This window comes from Macrotis lagotis, chromosome X (genome assembly GCF_037893015.1).
Source record: "Macrotis lagotis isolate mMagLag1 chromosome X, bilby.v1.9.chrom.fasta, whole genome shotgun sequence".
Lineage (NCBI taxonomy): Eukaryota > Metazoa > Chordata > Mammalia > Peramelemorphia > Peramelidae > Macrotis > Macrotis lagotis.
In genome coordinates this window covers 173,606,346-173,618,610 of record NC_133666.1, presented here as the reverse complement: position 1 = coordinate 173,618,610, position 12,265 = coordinate 173,606,346, and the positions used below count along the sequence as shown (strand labels likewise).

General features: G+C 36.3%; 1 protein-coding gene across 8 annotated transcripts in view; it reads right to left on the bottom strand.

The window, feature by feature from the left end:
• The window catches only part of AOPEP (aminopeptidase O (putative)), a 632,574-nt gene that overhangs the window by 583,849 nt on the left and 36,460 nt on the right, over positions 1–12,265 (bottom strand). The window contains exon 1 of one of the 8 annotated variants that reach the window (XM_074201228.1): positions 12,147–12,218. The exons of 6 other annotated variants lie outside the window; for them this stretch is intronic. The gene's annotated coding sequence lies outside the window, so the exon portion shown is untranslated. Of the gene's footprint in view, positions 1–12,146; positions 12,219–12,265 lie in introns of those variants that run through there. One more of the 8 variants, XM_074201230.1, reaches the window with a different exon arrangement.

The window sequence follows — 12,265 nt, the reverse complement described above, 5'->3', positions numbered from 1 at the left end:
ACATGGCTTTAAATGCTTATTGGAATGCCCATAGGAAAATCCCTTGACCACTATTAGTCATAGTTTTTTCTTCTATAACATATAGCTAATAATAACAATTACCTTTTAGGGTCGTTTGTGAGGATAAAAAAGATAATATATGAAAAGTAATTTGCAAATCTTAAAGTATTGTATAAATAATAGCTATTATTCCAAAGAATCAAAATTATAAGTGATGTTTTCCTTCATTCTCAAAGAAGACCATGACAACAGGGAGGTGATGTCATGACAAGCACATGAATTGGATTTGGGGGGGGGGGTGCTGTGCTAAGTCACCAGTCTCACTTTCTCCTTCAGAATCATCTGGGTCCAGTGGCCAGATATGAATTAGGATGACTGGAAATGGACATAGATATAAGACAATCAGGGTTAAGTGACTTGCCCAAGGTCACACAGCTAGTAAGTGACACATGTTTGAGACTGATTCGAACTCCCGTTGTCCTGACTCCAAGGCCAGTGCTCTATCCACTGCACCACCTAGATGCCCCAGAATTGCAAGTAACCTAAAAGGCAATCACGAGATTGCAAGATCATAGACCTATAGCTAGGAGAAACCTTAGGAGGGTTTATATAGACCCCAAGGATGATAAGTGTGTTGCCAAAGATCATAGGTAGTAAACATGATTTGAATCCAAGTCAACTGGGTACAGAGTCATTGTTCTTTCACTGTATTATGTGGTAAATGCAAGTTAGCTATAGAATGCTACCAATACTCTCCTGTTAGTTGGATAAAAGACACCAAGAAAATGCATAGTTGGAAAAGAAAGTGAGGTGTTCATGTAGAAAGGAAAGGGATAAAAGATGAACAGCCCAAGTGATGCTGTTATTCTCAAAATATTAAGACTTAAAAAGACTTGCAGCATGTTGGACAGCTCCTGAAGGGAAGACTTATTAGGACAGAGGGAAAAATTTATTTTCTTTCCTTGTCTTTTAAAACGTTGAACATTTTGGCCAGCTAGATAGTGCAATGGATAGAACGCCTGCCCTGGAGTCTGGAGAACCTGAGTTTAAATCCAACTTTAGACACTTAATAATTACCTAATGTATGATCTTAGGCAAGTCATTTAACCCCAGTGACTTGCAAAAACCTAAAAAAAAGCAAAAAACAAAAGTTGAACATTTTATATTTCTCAAGGACAATACTATAAGTTTAATAAAATTTACTTTTTGCTTTTATAAAACCCTTGATTGAATATTCTACTTTGTTCTAGTATTCCTCAACAGAATCCTTCTTTAAGCTAATAATTTAATTAAATCATGACTTCTCTAAAAAAGTTTAATAGAACAGTTTAATTTTTTTTAAAAAGTTTCAAACCAGACAGATGGAACTCAAGACAAGGTATCGTATCCCAAGATTTACCATGAGTTCCCCAAAATATGAAATTATTGCACTATAAATATTTAAAACTGAAAGAATTCTTAGAATTTATCTAGTCAGAGACAGTTAGATGGCACAGAGAATAGAGCACTGGCCCTGGAATCAGGAGGACCTGAGTTCAAATTTGACCTCAGACATTTGAAAATTTTCCAGCTGTGTGATCTTAGGCAAGTCACTTAACCCCACTGCCTGGCCCCCCCAAAAATTCTATCTAGTCCAACATCCTCATAAAGAATAATTCAAACCAGATTAATTTATCTCCTTTCTTTTGGTCAAAGTTTCTAGATTGATACATTAGAGAAATGTCACCAACAAAGCATCTGGTAAGTCTGTCTTCATATGATAAATGTACCAGAAGATCATACATATAGGTGGATTTGGGATTGGCTGAAAGTAGATTCAAAAGATAGTCACTGTTGGTTTAAACTCACCTTAGGAAATATCAGATATTGAATGTAGGGGTCATGATACCAATTTATCAGAATAAAAAGCAAAATAAACTGGTTAGAAGAAAGAATAAAGATCAGATTTTTACACTATGGGATCAAAAAAGCTCCAAAATAAATTTATCCAAAAAATTAATTGACAATGAAAAGTGGGGAATGAAGGAAAGAAAATACACTGAAACAAACAATTAGAATTATCTACCAAGAATCAGTAGAATAGATAAGGAACAAAAGACTCAGCAGTAAATGACAAAGGTAATCTAGTGTTTGAGAAACTCAAAGACCCCAAATGCCATTTGACAAAAAGCTGCTGAAAAAACTGGAAAAGATCGCAAAACTAGGTATAAACCAATATTTTACACTGTATACCAAAATAAGGTCAAAATGGGTACATGATTTAGACAAAATAAGCACCATAAGCAAATTAGGAGAGCAAGGAATAGTTTATCTGTTAGAACTATGGAGAAGGGAAGAAATTATGACCAAATAGAGAGATATAGTGTGTGGTAGATGTAAAATGGATAATTTTGAACATATTAAATTAGAAAGTTTTACACAACCAAAACTAATGCAACAAAAATTAGAAGTAAAACAGAGGGGCAGCTAGGTGGCGCAGTGGATAAAGCACTGGCCTTGGGAGTCAGGAGTACCTAGTTTCAAATCCAGTCTCAAACACTTAATAATTACCTAGCTGTGTGGCCTTGGGCAAGCCACTTAACCCCATTTGCCTTGCAAAAACCTAAAAAAAAGAAAAGAAAAAAAAAGAAGCAAAACAGAAACTTAGAAAACAATTTTCCAGCAAATATCTCTGAAAAAGCCCTCACCTCTTAAGTAAATAGAGAACTAAGTCAAATTTATAAGAATACATGTCATTTCTCAACTGATAGTCAAAGGATATAAACAGGCAGTTTTCAGATAAAGAAATCAAAGCTTTCAGTTCAAATCATATCAAAAAATCCTCTAAATCACCATTGATTTAGAGAAATTAGAATTAAAATAGCTCTGAGATATCTCCTCATACCTATCAGACTGGTTAACATGAAAAGAAAAAGAAAATTATAAATGTTGAAGGAGATTTGGGAAAATTTAGACACTAATGCATTATTGGTGGAATTGTAAACTGATCCAACCATTCCGGAGAGCAAATGGGATTTATGCGCAAATGACAATCAAATTTAAGTGCACATCCTTTGATCCAGCAATACCACTATCAGATTTGTATCTCAAAGATCATAAAAAAGGGGAAAGGATCTATATGCACAAAAATATTTGTAACAATTACTTTTAAATTTTTTTGATTGCTATTTATTTTTCCAATTATAAGGAAATAATTTTCAGCATTCATTTTGGTAAAGTTTTCTCCTTCCTTCCCTACATTTTAGGATAGCAAATAATCTGACATAGATTATACATATACAGTTGTGTTCCACAATGGTTACATTGTGAAAGAAAAATCAGAACAAAAGGAGAAAAACCATGAGAAGGGAAAAGCAAAAAATAAAATTAAAGAGGTGAAGATAGTATGCTTTGATCTACATTCAGATTCCATAGTTTTTTCCTCAGGATGAAAGTGGTATTTTCCATCACAAGTCTTTTAGAACTCTCTTTAATCGTTGTATTGCTGAGAAGAACTAAATCCATCATAGTTTATCACAATGTTGCATGTTAAGGTGTACAATGTTCTAGTTCTGCTCACTTCACTCAGCATTAGCTGAGTCTTTGCAGGCTTTTCTGAAATCTGCCTATGCATTGTTTTTTATATATGCAAAAATTTGTTCAGCTATTCCCTAAATGATGGAAATTGTCTCAAATTCCAATTCTCTGCCAACACAAAGAGTAACAACTCTTAAAAAAACCCTTTCATTTAGCATTTTTCTCCAGTTACATGTAAAAACAATTCTTAACATTCTTTTAAAAAACATGAGTTCCTAATTCTCTCCCTCTCTTCCACCTGCATTGAGAAGGCCAGCAATTCTATTTAGGGTTATACTTGTATAGTCAAGTAAAACATTTCCATAATGTTTTTATTTTTATATTTTCTTTCACAATATGTGAAAGAAAATATAGAATACTGAAGAAAAATAAAGTTTAAAAAAGTGCATATATATATATATATATATATATATATATATATGTGTGCACGTTCAGTTCCTTCTCTGGGGATAGATAGTATTTTTCATCATAAGACCATCAGAGTTGTTTTGGATCATTGTATTCCTGATAAAGTCTTTCAAAGTTGATCATCCTACATTATTGCTGTTACTTTGGATACAGTATATTTCACTTTGCATCAGTTCATGCAAATCTTTCTGAGATTTTTCTGAGAACATCCTGCTCATCATTTCTTAAAACAGGAAAGTATTCTATTAAAATTACATATCACAATATTTTAGCTATTCCCCAATTGACAGGCATCCCTTCAATTTCCAACGCTTTACCATGAGAAAGGAGCTGCTGTAAATATTTTTATAATGTAATTCCTTTTGTTGTATTTTTTTTTACTTCTTTTGGGATACAGAACTAGTAGTGGTATTGTTGAGTCAAAGGGTATTCATGGGTTTTTTTTAGCCCTTTAGACATAGTTGCAAATTGCTCTACAGAATGTTTAAATTAGTTCACAACTCTAACAACAGTGTATTAATGTCTTATTTTCCCATATTCTCTCCAAAATTCATCATTTTCTTTTTCTATCTTATTTGCCAATCTAAAAGGTATAAGGTAGCTAATTGTTTTCATTTGCATTTCTCCAATGAATAATGAACTAGAACATTTTTTCATATGACTATAGATAGCTTTGATTACATCATCTAAAATCTGTTTATAACTTTTGCTCATTTATCAGTTGAGGAATGGCAGTTCTTTTTGTGGTGGCAAAGAATTGGAAATTGAGGAGCCCAATCAACTAGGGAATGGCTGAACAAGTTGTGGTATATGAATGTATGGGAATATTATAAAATTATCAGAAATGACAAACCTGGAAAGGCTTATACGAATTGATGCAAAGTGAACTGAGCAGAAACAGCAAAACATTGTATACTGTACCAGAAAGTTCCAGATAAAATACAGATGGAATCTAATGCAGATAAAAACAAACCATTTTCACTTTCTTTATCTGTGTTTTTTTAAATTTTTAATCTGTTTCTTCTTTCACAACACAACTAATATGGAAATATGTTTAACGTGACTGCACACATATAACTTATTTGTACCTTTTTTAGGGATGCTTGGGGAGGGAGAAAACTTGGAATTCAAAATCTTTTAAAAATCAATGTTAAAAGTTAACTTTACTTGTAATTGTAAAAAATAAAATATTATTTTAAAAAAATAAAAAATTATCAAAATTTAATCAATGTAAAATAATCACCACAAGAAAGACAAAAGAGCCAAGAAATTGCCTCAGAGAGCAAACACTTGATTGCTTTGCCAAACAAAAAGACACTACTGTCAAGGGCAACACCAATTTAGATTGTATTTGGAAAACTTCACAGGGAGAGTGGTAGAAAATTGTAATCACCATCACTTCATAATAGAGCAAACTTGCAGAAAGTATGTCATGAGACCTAATTAGACCAGATCAATCCAAGGTTATTTTCACATAAAACTAAACAGAAGACAGAAAACAAGCAAAAAAAGGAACAGATTTCTCAGCATTTGTACAACAATTTTCTTCATCAATGACAGCATTACTATGACATTCAGACTTGACCTTTTCAGTCCCCAAAGTACTATATGAAGAATTTTAAATGGTTCTAAAAAGAAATTGAATAGCCTTGATTCAGAGTTTAGTGGGCTCCCTATTACCAAAGTTATTCAAGCAGAAGCTGGCTGACCATTTATTTTAGATGTTGTAGAAGGTATTCATGTTCAAATTGCTAAATAACCTATCACCCAACAATGATGTATGCCACTTCTAGGCCCATGCCCAAAAGAGATCAAATAAAGAAATTCTATATGTATTAAAAATATTTATGGCGGCTCATTTTGTACAGTCAAAAGACTGAAAAATTAAGGAGGTGTCAATCAAAATGAATGAATGGCTAACAAATTATAGTTAAGTAAATATATTTTACTAAATGAAATGATAAAATTTCAAAGAGATTCAACAAGACTTTGTATCAAAAAGATACAAGACCATGATTCCATATTCTGAAATACCTTAGAAAATGCTTTCTACCAAGTTCTACATAAAATATATTTATTTACACAACTGTAGTAGTTGTTAAACATCTGTTTGCTCAAAAGTAAACACTATAGAATCTTTAGCTTGTTTTCAGTAGTATATGTACTTTCAGATTGGTCAATCCTGATTTTTCCATCTCATCAAAACACTTCTACCTGTTACTGAAAAAAACACCTGCTGGAAAATAATATCACCAATTCTTTAAAGTACTACTCAGTAAAACATCTTTAGTAATGCTTTTTCATCTGCATTCTATCTAGAGAAATGGAAGTCTGTCTGACTTTGGGGAGCTGTTAATCCATTCCTTCTCTAAGTTGCTGGACATGAATATTAAAATAAGTCAGGATCTTATGGAATATTTCCCATTACTGCTCGATTCGTTTTTTTAAGATAGTTTTTTTTTAAATGTCATGAGCAGGTTAAAAGTAAACAGTAATATTCAAAAGAAAATTAAATAAACGGTAAAGAGCTGGGGAGGAAAAATCATAAGGTCCAAGGAAAATCATGGTTCAACCAAATATTTGACAAAAAAAAAACCTTGAAAAGGCATGAAATAAAATTTTTTAAAATGTGTTTAGTTATTTCTCAAATGATTTAGTACACTCAATTTTGATTCCAGTCCCTTAAGACAAGAAGAAGTGTTGACATATTTTCATGCATATAAGTCCTTTCCTTCTCAGTTTAGTGACTTTTCAAATTATAAAACTATTTTCCAGTATGGTTAGACCAATTTACAGTTCCACTAACAGAGAATTAGTATGTCAGTCTTCTTATAATCACTACAATAATTACAAGGGGCAGCTAAGTAGAGCAGCGGATAGAGTACCGGCCCTGGAGTCAGGAGTACCTGAGTTCAAATCCGGTCTCAGATACTTAATAATTACCTAGCTGTGTGGCCTTGGGCAAGCCACTTAACCCCATTTGCCTTGCAACTCCCCCCCCCAAAAAAAAGCAATTAAGGGAGGTAGAGGAAAAATTGGAAGGAGAAATGAAAGCAATGTAGAAAAATCATGAAAACCAAATCAAAAGCTTGGTGAAAGAAATACGAAAATAATATGTTCAAAACAAGTTTAGGCCTAATGGAAAAAAGCAAAACAAAAGGCAAATGAGAAGAATGCCTTAAAAAGAAGCATCGGTCAGCTGGAAAAGGGGATAAAAAAGTTCTCTCAAGAAAATAACTCCTTCAAATGTAAAATGGAACTAAAGGAAGCTGATGACTTTGCAAGAATGCAGGAAGAAATGAAACTCTGCCAAAAAAGCCAAAAATTAGAAGAAATGTAAAATATCTCACTGCCAAAACAACCAACCTCAAAAAACAGATCCAGAAGAAATAATTTAAAAATTATTGGGCTATCTGAAATGCACAACCAGGAGAAAAGCCTAGGCTTCATTTTTCAAGAAATAATACAGCAAAATTGCCCTGAGATCCTAGAAGCTGAGGGTAAAAATAGAAATCAAGAGAATTCACCAGTTACACCCTGAAAGAAATTCCAAAAGAAAAACTTCCAGGAATATTATAACCAAAACTCCCAAATCAAAGAGAAAGTTCTAAAAGCTGCCAGAAACAAGCAATTCAATTATGGAGGCTCCACAGTCAGGATTAGACAGGATCTAGTAGCATCCACATTAAGGGCTCATAGGGATTGGAATATGATATTCCAGAAGGCAAAAGATCTTGGTTTACAACCAAGAATCAACTACCCAGCAAAACTGAACATCCTCTTTCAGGGGAAAAGATGGATTTTCAATGAAACAGGGGACTTCCAAACTTTCTTACTGAGACGACCAGAGCTGAACAGAAAGTTTGATCTCCAAGTACAGGACTCTGGTGAACCATAGAGGGAGTGGAAGAGGACTAACTATGAGGAACTTGATGATGTCGAACTGTTTGTATTCCTGCATGGGAAGAAGATATTGATAACTCATATGAATTTTCTCATTTATAAGAGCTGTTAGAAGGAGCATATATAGACAGGACACAGGAAGGAGAGGAATATGATGAGGTAAAGGGATGGAGTCAATGGGCGATGGGGGACAGTACTGGGAGGAAGAAAAAGGCAATGAAGAAGAAGCTGAGAGATTTCATATAAGAGTCAAGAAAAAGGCTTTTTCAAGGGAGTGGAGGCGGGGGGGGGGGAAGGCAAGGGGGAATGAGTGAGCCTTCATTCGCATTGGAAATGGCTCAGGGAGGAAATGACATACACGCGTAACAGGGTGAGGAAATCTGTCTTGCCCTGGAAAAGGATGGTAGGAAAGGGACAGGATGAGGTGGTAATGAGGAGAGGGAAGGGGGGAATAAGTGATAGAAGAGAGGGAAGACTGAGGGAGAGGATACTCAGATTCAACACACTTTTGAACAGGGCCAGGATGAAAGGAGAGAGAGAGAACAGAATAAATGAGAGCGGGGAGTAATAAAGTGGAGGCACAGCTAGTAATAGCAGCTGTGGGAAAAATATTGAAGCATCTTCTCTGGTGGACTTAAGATAATGAAAGCAACTCACCCCAGAGACAAAACCACTGAAATCTGAACACAGACTGAAGTACAATTTCTCTCTCTCTCTCTATTCTTGAGGTTTCTCATCTTCTTGGGGGAGGGGGTTTATGTTTATTCTTATGCTTACTCTTGTAATACTCACTTTATATCAATGTATGGCATGGAAACAATGTAGAGACTGTCAGACAGCCTTCTGGGGGGAGAGAGAAGGGAGGAGGGGGGAAAACTGTATAATTCAGAGCCTTGCAAAAAATGATGGGTACATATACTATTGTATATAATTGGAAAACAAATAAAATGTTAAAAAAAAAAAGACATGAGATAAAAAACTATAGAGGATGTATAATTTGTTACAATGAGAATTTCTGTTGTATATAGTGGGGACTGCCATCTGGTTGTTGACGTTCCTTCCAATTCTCAAATTCTGGTATTCAAGGTTCAAGTTCAGGCTCTACTTCAGCCTTTCCCAATCCACTAAATCTTAGTTCTCAGTCTCTCTCTCCTTTCCATATTGAAATTACTTTGTAACGATTCATTTGTGGCTAGAATGATGTCTAGTTTTTTTGTCTTTATATTTCCAATCCCTATCACAGCACCTTGCATTATAATAAGCTCCCAATAAATAATTGTTGAAATGTATCATCAATAAGTATTAAAAAACCTAAAGCTCCTTTAACAAAATACTTTTAAAATATATTACCTTAGCACCAGAAAGTAGTTAAATCATTTCTATCTCCAGATATTATCTAATACCTTATGCAACTGAGGACATTAAGTGCTACCAAACTGGACAAGAAGACTTGAGTTATTTAGGTATATCCTGGTCTCCTAATTAAAAAGAGCCACAAGGAACAGTATTTCTTCCTTGATTCTTGAACAGAGGACCACCCTGGAAGACCACCATGAGGGCAATAGAAACTGTTAATTCAGCAAAATTAGCATGCTGATGTTCACAATAATGGCTCCTTATCATTAAGAAAAGGTCAAATTATGTTGTGTACTATCTGAAGTACAGAAATATATAATTTTTGAAAAATTTCTGTCCAAAATGGCTTACAATTTTTTAAGTTTCATGTCTAAAAGATAAATGCCAAGCTATGAAAATAAATTCAGTCAACTAGTGACTGATTCTCAAAAGGTTAAAAAGATAAGGTGCAAATGTTGTTAGGTTTGTTCCCATAAAAAAATCAAATAAAGTGGGCTGCTAGGTGGCGCCAGTGGATAGAGCACCGATCCTGGAGTCAGAAGTACCTGAGTTCAAATCCGACCTCAGGCACCTAATAATTACCTAGCTGTGTGGCCTTGGGCAAGCCACTTAACTCTATTTGCCTTGCAAAAACTTTAAAAAAAAATCAAATATAGGAGAAAAAACCATTAATGTTCTTAAAAATATTTTTATACTTGTAATAATCAGTATGCAAATCCCACTAAGAAAGTATTAAGTTATAGAAGATGAGTTAAAATAAAATTCCTTTTAAAATACAATTTCAAGACTTGATGTGTGGTTATGAAAAATATAAATTGTAATAAAACTACTGGGTCTTCTTTCTAATTTTATTCTACCTTTTCTCTGTATTATTGCCAGAAATATTAATAATTTATAAATGCTCTCATTTTTTAAAGTTCATAAAATTATATTAAGTTCAATGTTAATATTAGATATAAATGTCCAGTAATCTAGAACTATGAGAAACAGTTCTTTGTAGGGGTCATTCTCCTCTAAAACCTCTAAAGGGAATACAACTAACATGTTGACAGCCTTCCTCTAGATTTCCTGAAATTATATGAATATCAGTAGATTATACAGGTTCTATTTCAGTTGCCCCTTGTTTTCACTACTTGATTTGCCCTCCTTTTCCAGGAATATGCCATACTGATGATATCCTTTCCTAAATCCTATTCTAAATATGAAGTTTCCAGATTATTTATTAGTTTATTATGGATCACATGCCAAAGACCTATATTTCATCAGTATGTGTTCCTTGCACCTATGCAGACCTCAATCCTTCTATGAAAATAGTAGTCTCTGAGTTGATATGGCAAAAATACTCATCATCTTATGACTACACTGAAAATAAGCCTATATTAATTTAATTAGACTTCAGATAACAATACATATTATCCAATGTCCACTGTATTGTAAGCCTGTTCTAACTGGCAGTTCCTGCCAAAGGTGTGTTCCACTGACAGAGTTTAAAAGAACTCTAGCATATGAGGTATTCAATCAGAACTTTAGTGGAAGCAATTTGAGCCACTAAGATCAAGTTTTTGAGCTGGAAAGGCCTTTCGAGGTCATCTAGCCCAAATACCCCATTTTATGGATGAGAAAACTGAAGCCCAAGAAAGTTGGCAGTATCAGAGGCAGCAATTAAACCCAAATTCTGTTTCCAGAATCAAAGCATTTTCCATAGTCACATATAGAATCTTGAATACTGAGATAGAATTTATATTGTAAAATTATATCATGAAAAATATGTCCCTATTTAAGGTGGTACAGAGGATAAAGTGTAAAATTCAAGTCAGAACACCTCGATTCAATCCCTTCCTCTTGATACTTATTAGTATATGTCTTTCTTGGGCACATCATTTAATGCCTCTGAGACTTCATTTCTTATCTATAAAATGAGAAAGTTGGACTCCACAGCCGCTAAGGTCCCTTCTAGCTCTAAATCTATAATCTATTATGGCTATTGCAGAGGAAAAGAAGGGTCAATGGCAGGAAGGATACAGGCAAAGAACTGCTACGGTTGCCACAGACACAAAAATCCGATAAAAGGGTCATTATAATTAAAAATTATAACGGCTGCTTGAAGTACTTTAGTTTTTGAACTTGGCCCCAAGTGTCTCATGTAACTCATACAACAGAAACAGTTGCTGTTCAAACTTGACATTATGTTTCTAAGAATTAAAGCTGAGATTTCCAAAGTACAGAAACCAGCAGAAGCTGTAGTTCTGCCAGGCATAACCCCAACCCTAGGGTCTTTCTACGAGGCCCACGTAGAAAGGGCGGCAACCCCCCCACTCAATTGTTAAAGGCCTTGATGTCTCCTGGGGGGGGGGGTCTGGAGCAGGGGGGAGGTGGCGGGGCAGGTAAGGAGGCTGCGGCTGCCAGGGGCAGGTGGTTGCTGCTGGCGGATGCTTGCCATCGGGCATGTCCACACCCAACTGGATCAGGGAGGCTTTAACTAACGCTGCCATGGGGCAATCCATTCGGAGCTGGGGCGGGGGGGGGGGGAGCTAATTAGCGAAGAGTCCATCTCCCACTTTTCCGGAGGCCCGGGAGGGTTATGGAACTTAGTCAAGGCGCCAAGGCACGAAAGGCGGGATTTGAACTCCCGCCCTCGGAAGCCTGAGGGGGGGGGCTCCACCGCCTCCCTAACAGCGGCCCACGAGCTTCCACTCGTGTTACGTCGTCCTGCCTGGCCGGGGTCGCCTGCGCCTACGTGGAGGGGGAAGGGCCGGGGTGGGGACCCCCGCCAGCCTCGGGACGCGGGGGGGCCGCTGCGCTTGCTTCCACACGTCACCAGTCCCGCCCCGGGTGCAGGGGAGGCGCACAGCGGGGGCCGGAGGCGGCCGGGGATCGACAGCGAGGAGATGGCGGCGGATTACCTGCGCCCTGGCCGGGGCCGGGGGCCGCAGTCTCCTCACGCGCTTCCCACGGGCTCCGTCGCTCTGACGTCATCCGGGAGCGCCGCCTGCCTCGGCGCGAGGCCACGCCCCCGAGCGCG